Raw genomic sequence first — 20,371 nt, 5'->3', positions numbered from 1 at the left:
CACTTGCTTTAATTCTTGCTTCAAGGCCTCATTTTCTTTGCTCAGTCTATTGACTTTGCCTTGAAGACGAGACAGAAATTCCACATCTTTTTCTTTCTGCTCCCGTCTCTTTTTTTCAGTGGCATGTTTCCTTTCCAAGTCTTTGCATTTCTTTTGAAGGTCCAGGATTTTTTTCTCATATTTCTCTGATCCTGCAGCCTTCATCTCACATTGAGCCATACGTTTTCTTAGTTGGTCTACTTGTGAGAGATGGGCGCGGGCTTCCTGTTTAAGGCTCGAAATATCATCCACACGTTCTCTACACACCTTAACAAATTTTGATATTGTCTTCTGCTGTTCCTTGTTTAAAGCCATGAGGTGTTTTTCTCTTCTCCTTAATTTTTCAATTTTTTTATGCTGTAATTCTAGTGTGGCAGCTATTTTTAAATGAATGTATTTAATTTGTATTTATATTGTTTGCGCAAAGTTATCAAGTGCAACCAGTTATCTACTCAACTAGGTAATGTGGGTTCCAAATGGAAACTCAAACTTACAGTTTCTGTCACACTGTAAAAAAATATTCCGTAGAAAAACGGAAAATGTCCTGGTAATTTTCTGCCAGTACATTTTCTGTTTTTTTACGGCAGTTTGACGGACTTTTCTGTAAACGATAAAACGGAAAATTCTGTAGATTTACAGTATACTCTCTGTACTATTTACGGACATTTCCTTCAGCTATAAAACGGAAGATTCCTTTTATTCACAGTATATTTTCTGTATCATTAACTGATATTTTCCGTAAATAGAAAATTTGAAATTTCTGTTTATATTACTATTTCCAAGCACTTCTTTTCACTGTAACTCATTAAATATAGTTCTTTATATCCTTAAACGTACATTTCTATGCAATTACAACCTAGTACACCATGTACTCAAAAATTCATAAATTAAAACTTAAATTAATTTGTGCTTCGTACACAACAACATTGGTACAATTAATGTTAAATATTCTTTTATTCTCCTCAACTCTAAAACTATACTAAAATATAATGACAGCATCCATCTTGTCATAAAACTACTAAACAGCTGATACATGAACAAAATAACTCACAAGCTTTCAAATTTGAGCATTTTTATTTCCTTAAAATCAGGTTGCCCTCATGTAAATGTGTTTATTTACATTCATTCAAGTGGCTACCAAGTGTTTTCTTCAAACAGGACACCTGGCAAACAAAAAATGTCATATTTAACTATATGTTCACATTTAATAATATCCATAGTACCTTTTAGTTAGAATCACTGCCTTGTGGTAGTTTTGCCTCAGCCAAATGGTTAAGGTGTGGCTTACATCCATGTCTGTCCACTTATGATACAGTATACACATGTAGTCAGTTATAGCCAAACACCTTTGATTACTGAATTACATTCACTTCATTAATGAAGTGAATGTCATTCACATTTGTGTGAACATTTGTCTGAGAACAACTCTTTACCTTAAAATATAACATACTTGAGTCAAAATTTGTTGACTGTTTAAGTGGTGCCACATGAATAAAACTGAACAGATCTAAAGAAGATGTTCCTGAACTTTGGGTTTATTCGAACAGGACGGATGGATAACCACAGGACTTTTCACCATATGATAACTAAAACACAAAATAAATTAAGACAGATCACTGTCCCAAACTTAAAGATAAAAGTGTATTTACTGGACTTGTTTTGTCAGTGAGGAGCAAAGTACAATTAGAAGTGCTTGTTCTGATGAAAAGTTAAACTGTAAACAGCAGCGTAGTGAATAAGGATCTGTGTCATCCTCAGCAGTGACAACACTTAAACATCATAGTTCAAAATCCTTAATGCACACCTTTTTATCCATGGTGTTCAAATGCTCTTAGCTGTTTAAGTAGAGGAAAAAGTCTGACATATTTCATGACCATTAAATGTTAGACAAGGCTCTGAAAACAAGGTTACGGTTACAAACAAAAACCTCTGCTTGTGCGCACAGACCCTAAATCACAACAAATAAGACAATAGTAAGGCAAATTACTACAAAGTCTTGTTACCACTCTTCATATACCAGTGTGACAAAGTCCTGAATGCAGCCTGCATGTTAGTCCATCAAGGTCCATCTGAGCTTTAAGTAAAATACACTCAGCTTTTCCTTGGATTTTCAGAGTTGCTCAGTTCATACAGGAACTGCAGCAGTCGGGATTAACGTGTCGCTGTGTTGCTCCTCCAAGTCAGCCATTGAGACTAGTCGCAATTTATTCTGAGAAAAAAAAGAGAAACAACAAGTCATTTTTAAAAAGTTTGTATTTTTATTTTATTTTTTACCTAGAACATAAACAACATAAACAAAAAAGGATTAGGGCTGTGCGATATGACAATTTATATCAGATGACAATATAAAAATGTGTATGTTTCATATTATACACTATTGTTTGTTATGTGGTGTTGCAAAATAAACTGTTTATGGCAATATATTTTTCATGATTTTGATGGTCACTGTAGTGGCTATATTAATTTCTTAAAGTTCTCTCTTTCTCTTATACTTAAAATAACCACACTATGGACGGACAAGTGACTGTTTTTACGTGTACTTTCGTTACCAACAATGACGGTAAAACCATTGCGTGGCTCCGCCGTCCGCTTGTTTATTTTCCACATAAACCTTTCACAATAAAGCTCAAATGATGTACATTATTCCCAAACATCAAATTTCAGAATATGCATCAAACAAATGACCTCAAATAAAAACATGAAGTGACTATAAATGGCGCTTACAGTCACCACGCAGATGAAGGCACAGAGAATACCAGCATGACCAGCGAGGATGAGGCAGAACCAGCTAGCTCCATCAGAAGGACCAGACAAAAGAAATCGAGGACCTTATTGTTAAACAAGGGGCTACCTCTGTAGCATGGACATGGTTTGGTTATGAAAAGTCTGACACGCCCCAGAAAGCTATACTATGCAAATTATGCCACAAACTGGTCCCCGCCACCACTCAAACACGACAAACCTCTTTAACCACCTACACAAGAATCACATGAAAGAGTATGGAGAGAGTTTACGAGTGAAAAGCAAAAAAGAGCCGTCAGGTGCTCAAAATAATCCTTAGACTCAAACGTTAGAACAGGCTTTTCCTCGCAGCACGCCGTGAAATAAATACTCAGAAAGAAAATGGCAGCTGTTTAAACTCATGTCTAAAAATGTATAGTTTCATGCATCGGTCAAAACACTCGACTCCAGGTACACGACGCCCAACTGAAAACACTTCACATAAGTCGAGTTGCCCGAGAATCACAGAATTTACAGAAAATGCACTATTTTGTGATATATATCGTTATCAGGAGAGAAATGTCTTATATTGGGATGTGAGATTTTGGTCATATCACACAGCCCTACAAAGGATTATAATTCACGTAGAGTTGCATACACATAACACCATTCTGTTGCAACAAAAGCAGTTTATAATTAAAGTAACATACATACCTTGAAAAACGAAATCAACCACAACATTAAACTCACCTTGTGTTTGTAGAGAAGGTGGTCAGGGTTTTTCTTCATTTCCTGAGACCAGCTGCTCTGGATTATTACCAGCTTGTATCTTCATCTTTTTTTTCACTTGGTGAAGTCTTTCATTGCTCTGCACTGGAAAATAGTGATGGGATTTCCGGCTCTTTTTAGAGATCCGGCTCTTTCGGTTCGGCTCACTAAAAAGAGCCGGCTCTTTCGGCTCCGAACCGGCTCTTCAGGTTGTTTTGTTGCTTTAATTAATTTATTATTAACAATAATATAAAATTATGCACAAAAGGAATTACTAACGTAAAAACAAGTGGTTTTATTTATATATGTTTATATATAAATATATGCGGTGGCCCCTAGAGACAAAACACGTATAAACTCCAAAACACATTTCTAGCATGAACTGAACTTCCAAAGCAGAGCTACTAGATCACTTAAATCACACAATTGAAAGCATGTGTGTATTGTTTGTGTATTTATACACAGGCACTCATATATATATTCAAATAATTTAAAAAAAAGTTCATTTACCTGTTATTACCACACACCAAATCCGGTCGTTGGTACTTGCTGGCTTGTGTAGCCACAAGATAACAAAGGCTCAACACTGTGCCCAGCATCCTGGAGCACTTCTGTTGTCTTTTGTACGTGTTTTGAGTTTTTATGTGCTTCTGAGCTTTTATATGCTTCTGAGTTTTTACGTGCTTCGGAGTTTGTACGTGTTTTTACGTGTTTTGGAGTTTTTACGTGTTTTGGAGTTTGTACGTGTTTTTACTAGTGATGGGTCGTTCGCGAACGAAATGGCTCTTAGAGCCGGCTCTTTGACGTGAACGACGCGAGCCGGCTCCTTATCGCGAGCCGTCACGTGGGTTTTTTTTTTTCTTTCTCTCAGCCTCTCTCTCGCACTTTTTTTCCGCTTCACTCTGCACGCGAGCCTTGTGCTTTACGCTGGGCAGAGGGGGGAGGGGCGGTAGTTACACTCAGTAGCACAGGAACAGAGCCAGAGAGAGAGAAAGAGAGGCAGGGACAACAACATTAGAAAGGTATAGTAATCATCCACAACTATTTTCGGTTGCAGATGATAAAGGATTGAGAAAGTTTATTCATGCAGGTCCATATGACAGAGAATATGCATGTTCTTTTAGTTTTCATATTATAATTTATATTTAATTGTGTTGTGGTTTGCAGTGTTTTGTGTTCTTTTCACTTTAAATTTGTGAAAGGAAAAAGCTGAAAATTTAAATAGTTAAAACTTGAAATGTGAATAGTTGATTTTTGTATTAGATGATTTATTTATTACATTTTATGTGGAGTGAATAAATAAAAGTATATTTACGGTGGCCCCTAGAGACAAAGCACATACAAACTTCAAATCACGTACGAACTCTGAAGCATGTACAAACTCCAAAACACGTAAAAACACGTACAAACTCCAAAACACGTAAAAACTCCAAAACACGTAAAAACACGTACAAACTCCGAAGCACGTAAAAACTCAGAAGCATATAAAAGCTCAGAAGCACATAAAAACTCAAAACACGTACAAAAGACAACAGAAGTGCTCCAGGATGCTGGGCACAGTGTTGAGCCTTTGTTATCTTGTGGCTACACAAGCCAGCAAGTACCAACGACCGGATTTGGTGTGTGGTAATAACAGGTAAATGAACTTTTTTTTAAATTATTTGAATATATATATGAGTGCCTGTGTATAAATACACAAACAATACACACATGCTTTCAATTGTGTGATTTAAGTGATCTAGTAGCTCTGCTTTGGAAGTTCAGTTCATGCTAGAAATGTGTTTTGGAGTTTATACGTGTTTTGTCTCTAGGGGCCACCGCATATATTTATATATAAACATATATAAATAAAACCACTTGTTTTTACGTTAGTAATTCCTTTTGTGCATAATTTTATATTATTGTTAATAATAAATTAATTAAAGCAACAAAACAACCTGAAGAGCCGGTTCGGAGCCGAAAGAGCCGGCTCTTTTTAGTGAGCCGAACCGAAAGAGCCGGATCTCTAAAAAGAGCCGGAAATCCCATCACTAGTTTTTACGTGTTTTGGAGTTTGTACATGCTTCAGAGTTCGTACGTGATTTGAAGTTTGTATGTGCTTTGTCTCTAGGGGCCACCGTAAATATACTTTTATTTATTCACTCCACATAAAATGTAATAAATAAATCATCTAATACAAAAATCAACTATTCACATTTCAAGTTTTAACTATTTAAATTTTCAGCTTTTTCCTTTCACAAATTTAAAGTGAAAAGAACACAAAACACTGCAAACCACAACACAATTAAATATAAATTATAATATGAAAACTAAAAGAACATGCATATTCTCTGTCATATGGACCTGCATGAATAAACTTTCTCAATCCTTTATCATCTGCAACCGAAAATAGTTGTGGATGATTACTATACCTTTCTAATGTTGTTGTCCCTGCCTCTCTTTCTCTCTCTCTGGCTCTGTTCCTGTGCTACTGAGTGTAACTACCGCCCCTCCCCCCTCTGCCCAGCGTAAAGCACAAGGCTCGCGTGCAGAGTGAAGCGGAAAAAAAGTGCGAGAGAGAGGCTGAGAGAAAGAAAAAAAAAAACCCACGTGACGGCTCGCGATAAGGAGCCGGCTCGCGTCGTTCACGTCAAAGAGCCGGCTCTAAGAGCCATTTCGTTCGCGAACGACCCATCACTACTGGAAAACCAAAGTGTGTGATCAAAGGTGAAATAAGGGATATTTTTCCACTGCAGGACTTAGAGTCAAGTAGTGATAGCTGTTGAACCATTTCTCAAATAATCTGTAAGGATCTGGATTTTTAAGAAAGATACAAATATCTCTGCTTATATTTGGCTAAAAGCTTGATATAGACAAGGCATATAAAGCCCCTGCACACCAGCACTGCGCTTACATTATAGTTCAATCAAGAAATAGTTATTATTGATTTATTATTGAATTTTTTTTAGTAATAATTATTAGTATTTAATCATATTTGCACAGTGGGGTGACAAAAATATTCCACATACTAGAAATGCTGCTCAACATTTCATAAATTACATTTTCAACAAATGCTGGAGTAAAAACACAGTTACAGGGAAAATGTGTCTGTCTATAAATATTAACTAAACATTTCTATGTGCTACAAAATAGACATGTGGTGAGGTGAAACTATACTTTCAATAATATTACCACTACAGTCTGTTAACCACCGAAATAATCTATGCTGGTCAGCTAGCTAAAAGTATTTACTTTAGCAGCCCAAATCAGAGTGCTGCTAAAGTATCATCAGCAAAAGCTAATGCTACATTAGCATTTGCTAGCGTCAGCCGGGAAGGTCTGAGGGTTAAACTAGGGTTAGTGTAACTTTGCCCGAAACCCTTTAAAGTGTACAGTAGAGCCAACTGTAAAACACGGGTATTGATACAGTACTTATGAGAGTCCTAGAATAATTTCTAGGACCATAAGTTCTCACTTTCCCCAGTTATCCACATCGCTGACTTTCGCTAATTAGCTAGTTAGCAGTCACAGCTGTGTAATACCCAGAGAGACACAGACAGCTAACTATAATATTTATGAAAACTGGTTCAGCCACTGAAGGGCAAAACTGGTGGTATCACAGTAAAAATTATTTTAACATTAACTAAAATAAAGCTTAAGTCATGTTAAACCTAAATAACAATTATTTTTTTAAAAATGAGTCAGCAAAATATTCCTGACTTGTCTGGAGACAGCCGAAACCAGTTAACAAATAAATTAACAATTCTTTCTAAATAAAAACGCAGAGTCTTTTGAAAATTATTATTTTGATAAAAGGAAACATGAGTTTTAATACTTACCACAGAAATTTGAAGGCAGTTTCTCCAACTTCAGAGTCCAAAATCCAGATGAAGCCTGAAAGAAGCCTAATGGCTGCTCTTGCGCTTACTTTTCCCTCCTTTTTGGGTTCTTTTTCCCACAATGCATTGCAGTAGTTGAGAAATACAGAAAAATACCTGTAAATGACTAATACGGAAAATTCCTTCACGTTTATACAGTAGATAGTACTGTATTTTTACGGATTTTTTTTACAGTGCAACATGGGGTGTATTTATAGGTTTTCTTGGAACCTGACTCCGCCCCCTACAGCTATCTTCAAAGGCAATTCTGTGATGTCACAAATGGCTTTGTGACACACACAAACACACATACACACACACATACATACACACACACACACATACACACACACATACACACACACACACACACATACACACACACAGGCAAGGTACTCTTTGTGTGTATGTAGACGTCATATGTTAATGAACCGATGCATATTCATGTAACCTCAATAAAAGAACAGTGTTACGGGAGAACGAAGAGAGCAACTGGGGTCAAGCGAAGGAACGGCGCCTGTCCGGTTCTCTCCCGTGCACGAGAAACATGAAGAACTTTGCCTACTTGTGTCTTGCTTTGCTGTGTAATTATATTGTCTTCAACGTTCCAGCGAATAGGTTCAAGCTACAAACCTATCACTCTGCTCTCTGCTAAGGTTTTAGAATCACAGTGGAAAGTTTAGAATTATTACTTCGTTTCAAGGAATGAATACAATGTATAGAAGTAGATCAAAAGTGCTAAAACACAACCACTCAGACTTAATAAACAAAAGGAAAATCAGTTCAGTCCAATAATTTTTTATTTGCATAGTGCCAGTTCACAAGAAGATGCTTCAAGGCACTTGATATTGTAAGGTAAAGACCCTACAATATTACAGAAACCCCAACAATCCGAGGACCCCCTATGAGCAAGCACTTGGCGACAGTGGGGAGGAAAAACTGCCTATTAACAGGCAGAGACCTCCGGCAGAACCAGGCTCAGAAAGGGGCAGTCATCTGCCGCGACTGGTTGGGGGTGAGGTAGTGACACAGATGGAACGTGTTCATGTCACTTCCTCACAGCAAACAGATGTTATTATTTAGTGTTGTCTACTATTTTTGGTGTTAAGGGAAATACAGGTCCTCCTGGGTTAGAGAGGTAATTGCCTCAGTGTATTTTTAGCATTGTTTTTAACCATATCTCTTAGTGATTGAGTTTTAATTTTTTAAAAAGTCAGTTTGTGTTTGTTGACCAGTCTAAAAACTGATTATTTCTTTCAATGTATGAATGGGAATTATTGTTTAAAATTGTTCTTTCTGGTGTGGGAACAGGGCAGCAGGGTTCTTACTGGTGTGATGACCCGGCTGATGGGGTCTGTTACTTAATTATGGGGGTGTGTTGGTTAATCTGGAGGGTCTACTGCTTACATTCTGCAATGCCAACGTTTTGCCTACGAGAGGAGGGAGGAAATAAACCTTTTTTTCTGTCTTTTGAGGAATGCTTGAGATGAATCTGGTTGAGCGCCCAACCTCAGACTGCTGATATGATTTCGCCATAGAGTTTGACTTGGCCTTGGTGGAAATCTGAGGTAGCGGGGCGTGCTTTGCGCTGACCTCAAGTATCAGTTGTTTATTTTCTTCTACAAGGCTGCTGTTCTTAGCCTCATATACAGAAAGGATTCGCTGTGTTGTTACTAACTGCTTTTTGAGGTCGCGATTTTCCCACTCACATCTGTGGAGTTTCTGTATGGCATCTTTGTTTTGAAGTGCAGCCTCCTGATTCAGCGTTGACCGCAGTTCTTTAATTTCTTTGTCCTTTTCTGTGACCAGTTGTTTATATTTGCATAACAGGCGGTCCCGGCGGCGCTGTTCAAATACTAATGCGTGACTGGACATGTGCATTTTTCTTTTAGCGTTAAGTCTGTTTGTTCGCCACTGCGAGAAGATTTTTTCCTGTGTTTTTGCAGCGTATTTGTGCAGCTCAATGGCAACCTTTAAGGAATTCTCCTCACGCAGGTCCTTTACCTGCTTCGTCAGACGGTCAATTTCCTGTTTTTGTCCTTCAATCGTTTGTCTTTGAGTTGAACTCATTTGAATTTCAGTTTCCAGCTCTTTTATGTTTTGTTGCTGCTGAAACACAATTTCTTTGTAGTGTGTGAGCTCTTTGTCCACCTTTTCTTTGTCTGCCAAAATCTGGACCAGCCTTTTCTTAACTACCTTGCGCTCCTTGTTGACACAGGCAAGTTGTTTGGCCTGTGCCGTCTGCGCTTCTGCCTGCTTTTGTTTGATGAGCTCCAGTTGATTTTTCACAGCAAAATACCTGGTCTGAGACTTGGATAGCTCTGCTTGAATCACTTCTCGTTCACTATTCTTTTGTTCTGTGTCTTTTGTCAGTGACTCTATGGTGTCCTTAAATTGACTGATCACGGTCTTAGCCTCAGATAACTCCTTATTAAGTTTTTCATTCCAAAACTCGTCGTGCGTCATCTGTATTTTTAGTCTGTGTTCTGTTTCTTTCAGAGCATTTCTCAGACTGACGATCTCATGATCTTGGGATGTCATTTTCTTGAAGGATTCCCGCCTCTCACTTTCAAGTTTGGCTATTTGTTCATTTTTCATCTGCAGGACTTTCTCCAGGTGTTGCGTGTTAGAAAGCTGCTTTGAGGCTTCCTTTGTCTGACTTTCTATTTCCTCTCGTTTTCCTTTTAACTCTTTTACTAGTTTGTTATTGTCCAAGTCCTTTCCCAAAAGCAAATCTGACAGTTCATTATTTTTCATTATCAATGCGCTTTTCTCCATAATGACCCTGTCCTTTTGCTCTTCAAAATCCTCTGCTTTTTTTTGCCATGTTTTAATTTCAGCTTTTAATTTCTCTTCTAGTGCCTCCACTGTTTTAAGTCTGTCTCTACATTGAAACAGCGTGCTAGCCTCTACAAGATATTCTGATGTCCTTTTTTCAAAGTTGACCCTCTCTTCTTTGAGCTGGTCCTGGACTCTAAGCTCATTTTTTATCTGTTTTTCTTTTTCCTTCAGTTCTTTTACTTTTAGGTTTTTTTCAGTGGTCACTTGCTTTAATTCTTGCTTCAAGGCCTCATTTTCTTTGCTCAGTCTATTGACTTTGCCTTGAAGACGAGACAGAAATTCCACATCTTTTTCTTTCTGCTCCCGTCTCTTTTTTTCAGTGGCATGTTTCCTTTCCAAGTCTTTGCATTTCTTTTGAAGGTCCAGGATTTTTTTCTCATATTTCTCTGATCCTGCAGCCTTCATCTCACATTGAGCCATACGTTTTCTTAGTTGGTCTACTTGTGAGAGATGGGCGCGGGCTTCCTGTTTAAGGCTCGAAATATCATCCACACGTTCTCTACACACCTTAACAAATTTTGATATTGTCTTCTGCTGTTCCTTGTTTAAAGCCATGAGGTGTTTTTCTCTTCTCCTTAATTTTTCAATTTTTTTATGCTGTAATTCTAGTGTGGCAGCTATTTTTAAATGAATGTATTTAATTTGTATTTATATTGTTTGCGCAAAGTTATCAAGTGCAACCAGTTATCTACTCAACTAGGTAATGTGGGTTCCAAATGGAAACTCAAACTTACAGTTTCTGTCAACATGGGGTGTATTTATAGGTTTTCTTGGAACCTGACTCCGCCCCCTACAGCTATCTTCAAAGGCAATTCTGTGATGTCACAAATGGCTTTGTGACACATACATACACACACACACATACACACACACACACACACACACACACACACATACACACACACAGGCAAGGTACTCTTTGTGTGTATGTAGACGTCATATGTTAATGAACCGATGCATATTCATGTAACCTCAATAAAAGAACAGTGTTACGGGAGAACGAAGAGAGCAACTGGGGTCAAGCGAAGGAACGGCGCCTGTCCGGTTCTCTCCCGTGCACGAGAAACATGAAGAACTTTGCCTACTTGTGTCTTGCTTTGCTGTGTAATTATATTGTCTTCAACGTTCCAGCGAATAGGTTCAAGCTACAAACCTATCACTCTGCTCTCTGCTAAGGTTTTAGAATCACAGTGGAAAGTTTAGAATTATTACTTCGTTTCAAGGAATGAATACAATGTATAGAAGTAGATCAAAAGTGCTAAAACACAACCACTCAGACTTAATAAACAAAAGGAAAATCAGTTCAGTCCAATAATTTTTTATTTGCATAGTGCCAGTTCACAAGAAGATGCTTCAAGGCACTTGATATTGTAAGGTAAAGACCCTACAATATTACAGAAACCCCAACAATCCGAGGACCCCCTATGAGCAAGCACTTGGCGACAGTGGGGAGGAAAAACTGCCTATTAACAGGCAGAGACCTCCGGCAGAACCAGGCTCAGAAAGGGGCAGTCATCTGCCGCGACTGGTTGGGGGTGAGGTAGTGACACAGATGGAACGTGTTCATGTCACTTCCTCACAGCAAACAGATGTTATTATTTAGTGTTGTCTACTATTTTTGGTGTTAAGGGAAATACAGGTCCTCCTGGGTTAGAGAGGTAATTGCCTCAGTGTATTTTTAGCATTGTTTTTAACCATATCTCTTAGTGATTGAGTTTTAATTTTTTAAAAAGTCAGTTTGTGTTTGTTGACCAGTCTAAAAACTGATTATTTCTTTCAATGTATGAATGGGAATTATTGTTTAAAATTGTTCTTTCTGGTGTGGGAACAGGGCAGCAGGGTTCTTACTGGTGTGATGACCCGGCTGATGGGGTCTGTTACTTAATTATGGGGGTGTGTTGGTTAATCTGGAGGGTCTACTGCTTACATTCTGCAATGCCAACGTTTTGCCTACGAGAGGAGGGAGGAAATAAACCTTTTTTTCTGTCTTTTGAGGAATGCTTGAGATGAATCTGGTTGAGCGCCCAACCTCAGACTGCTGATATGATTTCGCCATAGAGTTTGACTTGGCCTTGGTGGAAATCTGAGGTAGCGGGGCGTGCTTTGCGCTGACCTCAAGTGTCAGTTGTTTATTTTCTTCTACAAGGCTGCTGTTCTTAGCCTCATATACAGAAAGGATTCGCTGTGTTGTTACTAACTGCTTTTTGAGGTCGCGATTTTCCCACTCACATCTGTGGAGTTTCTGTATGGCATCTTTGTTTTGAAGTGCAGCCTCCTGATTCAGCGTTGACCGCAGTTCTTTAATTTCTTTGTCCTTTTCTGTGACCAGTTGTTTATATTTGCATAACAGGCGGTCCCGGCGGCGCTGTTCAAATACTAATGCGTGACTGGACATGTGCATTTTTCTTTTAGCGTTAAGTCTGTTTGTTCGCCACTGCAAGAAGATTTTTTCCTGTGTTTTTGCAGCGTATTTGTGCAGCTCAATGGCAACCTTTAAGGAATTCTCCTCACGCAGGTCCTTTACCTGCTTCGTCAGACGGTCAATTTCCTGTTTTTGTCCTTCAATCGTTTGTCTTTGAGTTGAACTCATTTGAATTTCAGTTTCCAGCTCTTTTATGTTTTGTTGCTGCTGAAACACAATTTCTTTGTAGTGTGTGAGCTCTTTGTCCACCTTTTCTTTGTCTGCCAAAATCTGGACCAGCCTTTTCTTAACTACCTTGCGCTCCTTGTTGACACAGGCAAGTTGTTTGGCCTGTGCCGTCTGCGCTTCTGCCTGCTTTTGTTTGATGAGCTCCAGTTGATTTTTCACAGCAAAATACCTGGTCTGAGACTTGGATAGCTCTGCTTGAATCACTTCTCGTTCACTATTCTTTTGTTCTGTGTCTTTTGTCAGTGACTCTATGGTGTCCTTAAATTGACTGATCATGGTCTTAGCCTCAGATAACTCCTTATTAAGTTTTTCATTCCAAAACTCGTCGTGCGTCATCTGTATTTTTAGTCTGTGTTCTGTTTCTTTCAGAGCATTTCTCAGACTGACGATCTCATGATCTTGGGATGTCATTTTCTTGAAGGATTCCCGCCTCTCACTTTCAAGTTTGGCTATTTGTTCATTTTTCATCTGCAGGACTTTCTCCAGGTGTTGCGTGTTAGAAAGCTGCTTTGAGGCTTCCTTTGTCTGACTTTCTATTTCCTCTCGTTTTCCTTTTAACTCTTTTACTAGTTTGTTATTGTCCAAGTCCTTTCCCAAAAGCAAATCTGACAGTTCATTATTTTTCATTATCAATGCGCTTTTCTCCATAATGACCCTGTCCTTTTGCTCTTCAAAGTCCTCTGCTTTTTTTTGCCATGTTTTAATTTCAGCTTTTAATTTCTCTTCTAGTGCCTCCACTGTTTTAAGTCTGTCTCTACATTGAAACAGCGTGCTAGCCTCTACAAGATATTCTGATGTCCTTTTTTCAAAGTTGACCCTCTCTTCTTTGAGCTGGTCCTGGACTCTAAGCTCATTTTTTATCTGTTTTTCTTTTTCCTTCAGTTCTTTTACTTTTAGGTTTTTTTCAGTGGTCACTTGCTTTAATTCTTGCTTCAAGGCCTCATTTTCTTTGCTCAGTCTATTGACTTTGCCTTGAAGACGAGACAGAAATTCCACATCTTTTTCTTTCTGCTCCCGTCTCTTTTTTTCAGTGGCATGTTTCCTTTCCAAGTCTTTGCATTTCTTTTGAAGGTCCAGGATTTTTTTCTCATATTTCTCTGATCCTGCAGCCTTCATCTCACATTGAGCCATACGTTTTCTTAGTTGGTCTACTTGTGAGAGATGGGCGCGGGCTTCCTGTTTAAGGCTCGAAATATCATCCACACGTTCTCTACACACCTTAACAAATTTTGATATTGTCTTCTGCTGTTCCTTGTTTAAAGCCATGAGGTGTTTTTCTCTTCTCCTTAATTTTTCAATTTTTTTATGCTGTAATTCTAGTGTGGCAGCTATTTTTAAATGAATGTATTTAATTTGTATTTATATTGTTTGCGCAAAGTTATCAAGTGCAACCAGTTATCTACTCAACTAGGTAATGTGGGTTCCAAATGGAAACTCAAACTTACAGTTTCTGTCAACATGGGGTGTATTTATAGGTTTTCTTGGAACCTGACTCCGCCCCCTACAGCTATCTTCAAAGGCAATTCTGTGATGTCACAAATGGCTTTGTGACACACACAAACACACATACACACACACATACACACACACATACATACACACACACACACACACATATACACACACACACACACACACATACACACACACAGGCAAGGTACTCTTTGTGTGTATGTAGACGTCATATGTTAATGAACCGATGCATATTCATGTAACCTCAATAAAAGAACAGTGTTACGGGAGAACGAAGAGAGCAACTGGGGTCAAGCGAAGGAACGGCGCCTGTCCGGTTCTCTCCCGTGCACGAGAAACATGAAGAACTTTGCCTACTTGTGTCTTGCTTTGCTGTGTAATTATATTGTCTTCAACGTTCCAGCGAATAGGTTCAAGCTACAAACCTATCACTCTGCTCTCTGCTAAGGTTTTAGAATCACAGTGGAAAGTTTAGAATTATTACTTCGTTTCAAGGAATGAATACAATGTATAGAAGTAGATCAAAAGTGCTAAAACACAACCACTCAGACTTAATAAACAAAAGGAAAATCAGTTCAGTCCAATAATTTTTTATTTGCATAGTGCCAGTTCACAAGAAGATGCTTCAAGGCACTTGATATTGTAAGGTAAAGACCCTACAATATTACAGAAACCCCAACAATCCGAGGACCCCCTATGAGCAAGCACTTGGCGACAGTGGGGAGGAAAAACTGCCTATTAACAGGCAGAGACCTCCGGCAGAACCAGGCTCAGAAAGGGGCAGTCATCTGCCGCGACTGGTTGGGGGTGAGGTAGTGACACAGATGGAACGTGTTCATGTCACTTCCTCACAGCAAACAGATGTTATTATTTAGTGTTGTCTACTATTTTTGGTGTTAAGGGAAATACAGGTCCTCCTGGGTTAGAGAGGTAATTGCCTCAGTGTATTTTTAGCATTGTTTTTAACCATATCTCTTAGTGATTGAGTTTTAATTTTTTAAAAAGTCAGTTTGTGTTTGTTGACCAGTCTAAAAACTGATTATTTCTTTCAATGTATGAATGGGAATTATTGTTTAAAATTGTTCTTTCTGGTGTGGGAACAGGGCAGCAGGGTTCTTACTGGTGTGATGACCCGGCTGATGGGGTCTGTTACTTAATTATGGGGGTGTGTTGGTTAATCTGGAGGGTCTACTGCTTACATTCTGCAATGCCAACGTTTTGCCTACGAGAGGAGGGAGGAAATAAACCTTTTTTTCTGTCTTTTGAGGAATGCTTGAGATGAATCTGGTTGAGCGCCCAACCTCAGACTGCTGATATGATTTCGCCATAGAGTTTGACTTGGCCTTGGTGGAAATCTGAGGTAGCGGGGCGTGCTTTGCGCTGACCTCAAGTGTCAGTTCTTTATTTTCTTCTACAAGGCTGCTGTTCTTAGCCTCATATACAGAAAGGATTCGCTGTGTTGTTACTAACTGCTTTTTGAGGTCGCGATTTTCCCACTCACATCTGTGGAGTTTCTGTATGGCATCTTTGTTTTGAAGTGCAGCCTCCTGATTCAGCGTTGACCGCAGTTCTTTAATTTCTTTGTCCTTTTCTGTGACCAGTTGTTTATATTTGCATAACAGGCGGTCCCGGCGGCGCTGTTCAAATACTAATGCGTGACTGGACATGTGCATTTTTCTTTTAGCGTTAAGTCTGTTTGTTCGCCACTGCGAGAAGATTTTTTCCTGTGTTTTTGCAGCGTATTTGTGCAGCTCAATGGCAACCTTTAAGGAATTCTCCTCACGCAGGTCCTTTACCTGCTTCGTCAGACGGTCAATTTCCTGTTTTTGTCCTTCAATCGTTTGTCTTTGAGTTGAACTCATTTGAATTTCAGTTTCCAGCTCTTTTATGTTTTGTTGCTGCTGAAACACAATTTCTTTGTAGTGTGTGAGCTCTTTGTCCACCTTTTCTTTGTCTGCCAAAATCTGGACCAGCCTTTTCTTAACTACCTTGCGCTCCTTGTTGACACAGGCAAGTTGTTTGGCCTGTGCCGTCTGCGCTTCTGCCTGCTTTTGTTTGATGAGCTCCAGTTGATTTTTCACAGCAAAATACCTGGTCTGAGACTTGGATAGCTCTGCTTGAATCACTTCTCGTTCACTATTCTTTTGTTCTGTGTCTTTTGTCAGTGACTCTATGGTGTCCTTAAATTGACTGATCACGGTCTTAGCCTCAGATAACTCCTTATTAAGTTTTTCATTCCAAAACTCGTCGTGCGTCATCTGTATTTTTAGTCTGTGTTCTGTTTCTTTCAGAGCATTTCTCAGACTGACGATCTCATGATCTTGGGATGTCATTTTCTTGAAGGATTCCCGCCTCTCACTTTCAAGTTTGGCTATTTGTTCATTTTTCATCTGCAGGACTTTCTCCAGGTGTTGCGTGTTAGAAAGCTGCTTTGAGGCTTCCTTTGTCTGACTTTCTATTTCCTCTCGTTTTCCTTTTAACTCTTTTACTAGTTTGTTATTGTCCAAGTCCTTTCCCAAAAGCAAATCTGACAGTTCATTATTTTTCATTATCAATGCGCTTTTCTCCATAATGACCCTGTCCTTTTGCTCTTCAAAATCCTCTGCTTTTTTTTGCCATGTTTTAATTTCAGCTTTTAATTTCTCTTCTAGTGCCTCCACTGTTTTAAGTCTGTCTCTACATTGAAACAGCGTGCTAGCCTCTACAAGATATTCTGATGTCCTTTTTTCAAAGTTGACCCTCTCTTCTTTGAGCTGGTCCTGGACTCTAAGCTCATTTTTTATCTGTTTTTCTTTTTCCTTCAGTTCTTTTACTTTTAGGTTTTTTTCAGTGGTCACTTGCTTTAATTCTTGCTTCAAGGCCTCATTTTCTTTGCTCAGTCTATTGACTTTGCCTTGAAGACGAGACAGAAATTCCACATCTTTTTCTTTCTGCTCCCGTCTCTTTTTTTCAGTGGCATGTTTCCTTTCCAAGTCTTTGCATTTCTTTTGAAGGTCCAGGATTTTTTTCTCATATTTCTCTGATCCTGCAGCCTTCATCTCACATTGAGCCATACGTTTTCTTAGTTGGTCTACTTGTGAGAGATGGGCGCGGGCTTCCTGTTTAAGGCTCGAAATATCATCCACACGTTCTCTACACACCTTAACAAATTTTGATATTGTCTTCTGCTGTTCCTTGTTTAAAGCCATGAGGTGTTTTTCTCTTCTCCTTAATTTTTCAATTTTTTTATGCTGTAATTCTAGTGTGGCAGCTATTTTTAAATGAATGTATTTAATTTGTATTTATATTGTTTGCGCAAAGTTATCAAGTGCAACCAGTTATCTACTCAACTAGGTAATGTGGGTTCCAAATGGAAACTCAAACTTACAGTTTCTGTCAACATGGGGTGTATTTATAGGTTTTCTTGGAACCTGACTCCGCCCCCTACAGCTATCTTCAAAGGCAATTCTGTGATGTCACAAATGGCTTCGTGACACACACAAACACACATACACACACACATACACACACACACATACATACATACACACACACACACACACATACACACACACACACACACACACACACACACACACACATACACACACACAGGCAAGGTACTCTTTGTGTGTATGTAGACGTCATATGTTAATGAACCGATGCATATTCATGTAACCTCAATAAAAGAACAGTGTTACGGGAGAACGAAGAGAGCAACTGGGGTCAAGCGAAGGAACGGCGCCTGTCCGGTTCTCTCCCGTGCACGAGAAACATGAAGAACTTTGCCTACTTGTGTCTTGCTTTGCTGTGTAATTATATTGTCTTCAACGTTCCAGCGAATAGGTTCAAGCTACAAACCTATCACTCTGCTCTCTGCTAAGGTTTTAGAATCACAGTGGAAAGTTTAGAATTATTACTTCGTTTCAAGGAATGAATACAATGTATAGAAGTAGATCAAAAGTGCTAAAACACAACCACTCAGACTTAATAAACAAAAGGAAAATCAGTTCAGTCCAATAATTTTTTATTTGCATAGTGCCAGTTCACAAGAAGATGCTTCAAGGCACTTGATATTGTAAGGTAAAGACCCTACAATATTACAGAAACCCCAACAATCCGAGGACCCCCTATGAGCAAGCACTTGGCGACAGTGGGGAGGAAAAACTGCCTATTAACAGGCAGAGACCTCCGGCAGAACCAGGCTCAGAAAGGGGCAGTCATCTGCCGCGACTGGTTGGGGGTGAGGTAGTGACACAGATGGAACGTGTTCATGTCACTTCCTCACAGCAAACAGATGTTATTATTTAGTGTTGTCTACTATTTTTGGTGTTAAGGGAAATACAGGTCCTCCTGGGTTAGAGAGGTAATTGCCTCAGTGTATTTTTAGCATTGTTTTTAACCATATCTCTTAGTGATTGAGTTTTAATTTTTTAAAAAGTCAGTTTGTGTTTGTTGACCAGTCTAAAAACTGATTATTTCTTTCAATGTATGAATGGGAATTATTGTTTAAAATTGTTCTTTCTGGTGTGGGAACAGGGCAGCAGGGTTCTTACTGGTGTGATGACCCGGCTGATGGGGTCTGTTACTTAATTATGGGGGTGTGTTGGTTAATCTGGAGGGTCTACTGCTTACATTCTGCAATGCCAACGTTTTGCCTACGAGAGGAGGGAGGAAATAAACCTTTTTTTCTGTCTTTTGAGGAATGCTTGAGATGAATCTGGTTGAGCGCCCAACCTCAGACTGCTGATATGATTTCGCCATAGAGTTTGACTTGGCCTTGGTGGAAATCTGAGGTAGCGGGGCGTGCTTTGCGCTGACCTCAAGTGTCAGTTGTTTATTTTCTTCTACAAGGCTGCTGTTCTTAGCCTCATATACAGAAAGGATTCGCTGTGTTGTTACTAACTGCTTTTTGAGGTCGCGATTTTCCCACTCACATCTGTGGAGTTTCTGTATGGCATCTTTGTTTTGAAGTGCAGCCTCCTGATTCAGCGTTGACCGCAGTTCTTTAATTTCTTTGTCCTTTTCTGTGACCAGTTGTTTATATTTGCATAACAGGCGGTCCCGGCGGCGCTGTTCAAATACTAATGCGTGACTGGACATGTGCATTTTTCTTTTAGCGTTAAGTCTGTTTGTTCGCCACTGCGAGAAGATTTTTTCCTGTGTTTTTGCAGCGTGTTTGTGCAGCTCAATGGCAACCTTTAAGGAATTCTCCTCACGCAGGTCCTTTACCTGCTTCGTCAGACGGTCAATTTCCTGTTTTTGTCCTTCAATCGTTTGTCTTTGAGTTGAACTCATTTGAATTTCAGTTTCCAGCTCTTTTATGTTTTGTTGCTGCTGAAACACAATTTCTTTGTAGTGTGTGAGCTCTTTGTCCACCTTTTCTTTGTCTGCCAAAATCTGGACCAGCCTTTTCTTAACTACCTTGCGCTCCTTGTTGACACAGGCAAGTTGTTTGGCCTGTGCCGTCTGCGCTTCTGCCTGCTTTTGTTTGATGAGCTCCAGTTGATTTTTCACAGCAAAATACCTGGTCTGAGACTTGGATAGCTCTGCTTGAATCACTTCTCGTTCACTATTCTTTTGTTCTGTGTCTTTTGTCAGTGACTCTATGGTGTCCTTAAATTGACTGATCACGGTCTTAGCCTCAGATAACTCCTTATTAAGTTTTTCATTCCAAAACTCGTCGTGCGTCATCTGTATTTTTAGTCTGTGTTCTGTTTCTTTCAGAGCATTTCTCAGACTGACGATCTCATGATCTTGGGATGTCATTTTCTTGAAGGATTCCCGCCTCTCACTTTCAAGTTTGGCTATTTGTTCATTTTTCATCTGCAGGACTTTCTCCAGGTGTTGCGTGTTAGAAAGCTGCTTTGAGGCTTCCTTTGTCTGACTTTCTATTTCCTCTCGTTTTCCTTTTAACTCTTTTACTAGTTTGTTATTGTCCAAGTCCTTTCCCAAAAGCAAATCTGACAGTTCATTATTTTTCATTATCAATGCGCTTTTCTCCATAATGACCCTGTCCTTTTGCTCTTCAAAATCCTCTGCT

At 39.2% G+C, this 20,371-nt stretch overlaps 1 long non-coding RNA gene across 1 annotated transcript; it reads right to left on the bottom strand.

Moving 5' to 3' along the window:
- Positions 1-1,259: 1,259 nt before the first annotated feature.
- Positions 1,260-7,508, bottom strand: LOC146653495 (uncharacterized). The gene is made up of 3 exons (XR_014907373.1): positions 7,347-7,508; positions 3,511-3,633; positions 1,260-2,248 (listed from the first exon to the last, which is right to left on the bottom strand). It is a non-coding gene; the product is annotated as an uncharacterized LOC146653495 (long non-coding RNA).
- Positions 7,509-20,371: the final 12,863 nt, after the last annotated feature.

Source organism: Rhamphochromis longiceps, linkage group LG14, assembly GCF_057381845.1.
Source record: "Rhamphochromis longiceps isolate RC_006_pf linkage group LG14, R_longiceps_female_GT1.1, whole genome shotgun sequence".
Lineage (NCBI taxonomy): Eukaryota > Metazoa > Chordata > Actinopteri > Cichliformes > Cichlidae > Rhamphochromis > Rhamphochromis longiceps.
This window is presented reverse-complemented; position numbering and strand designations above follow the sequence as displayed.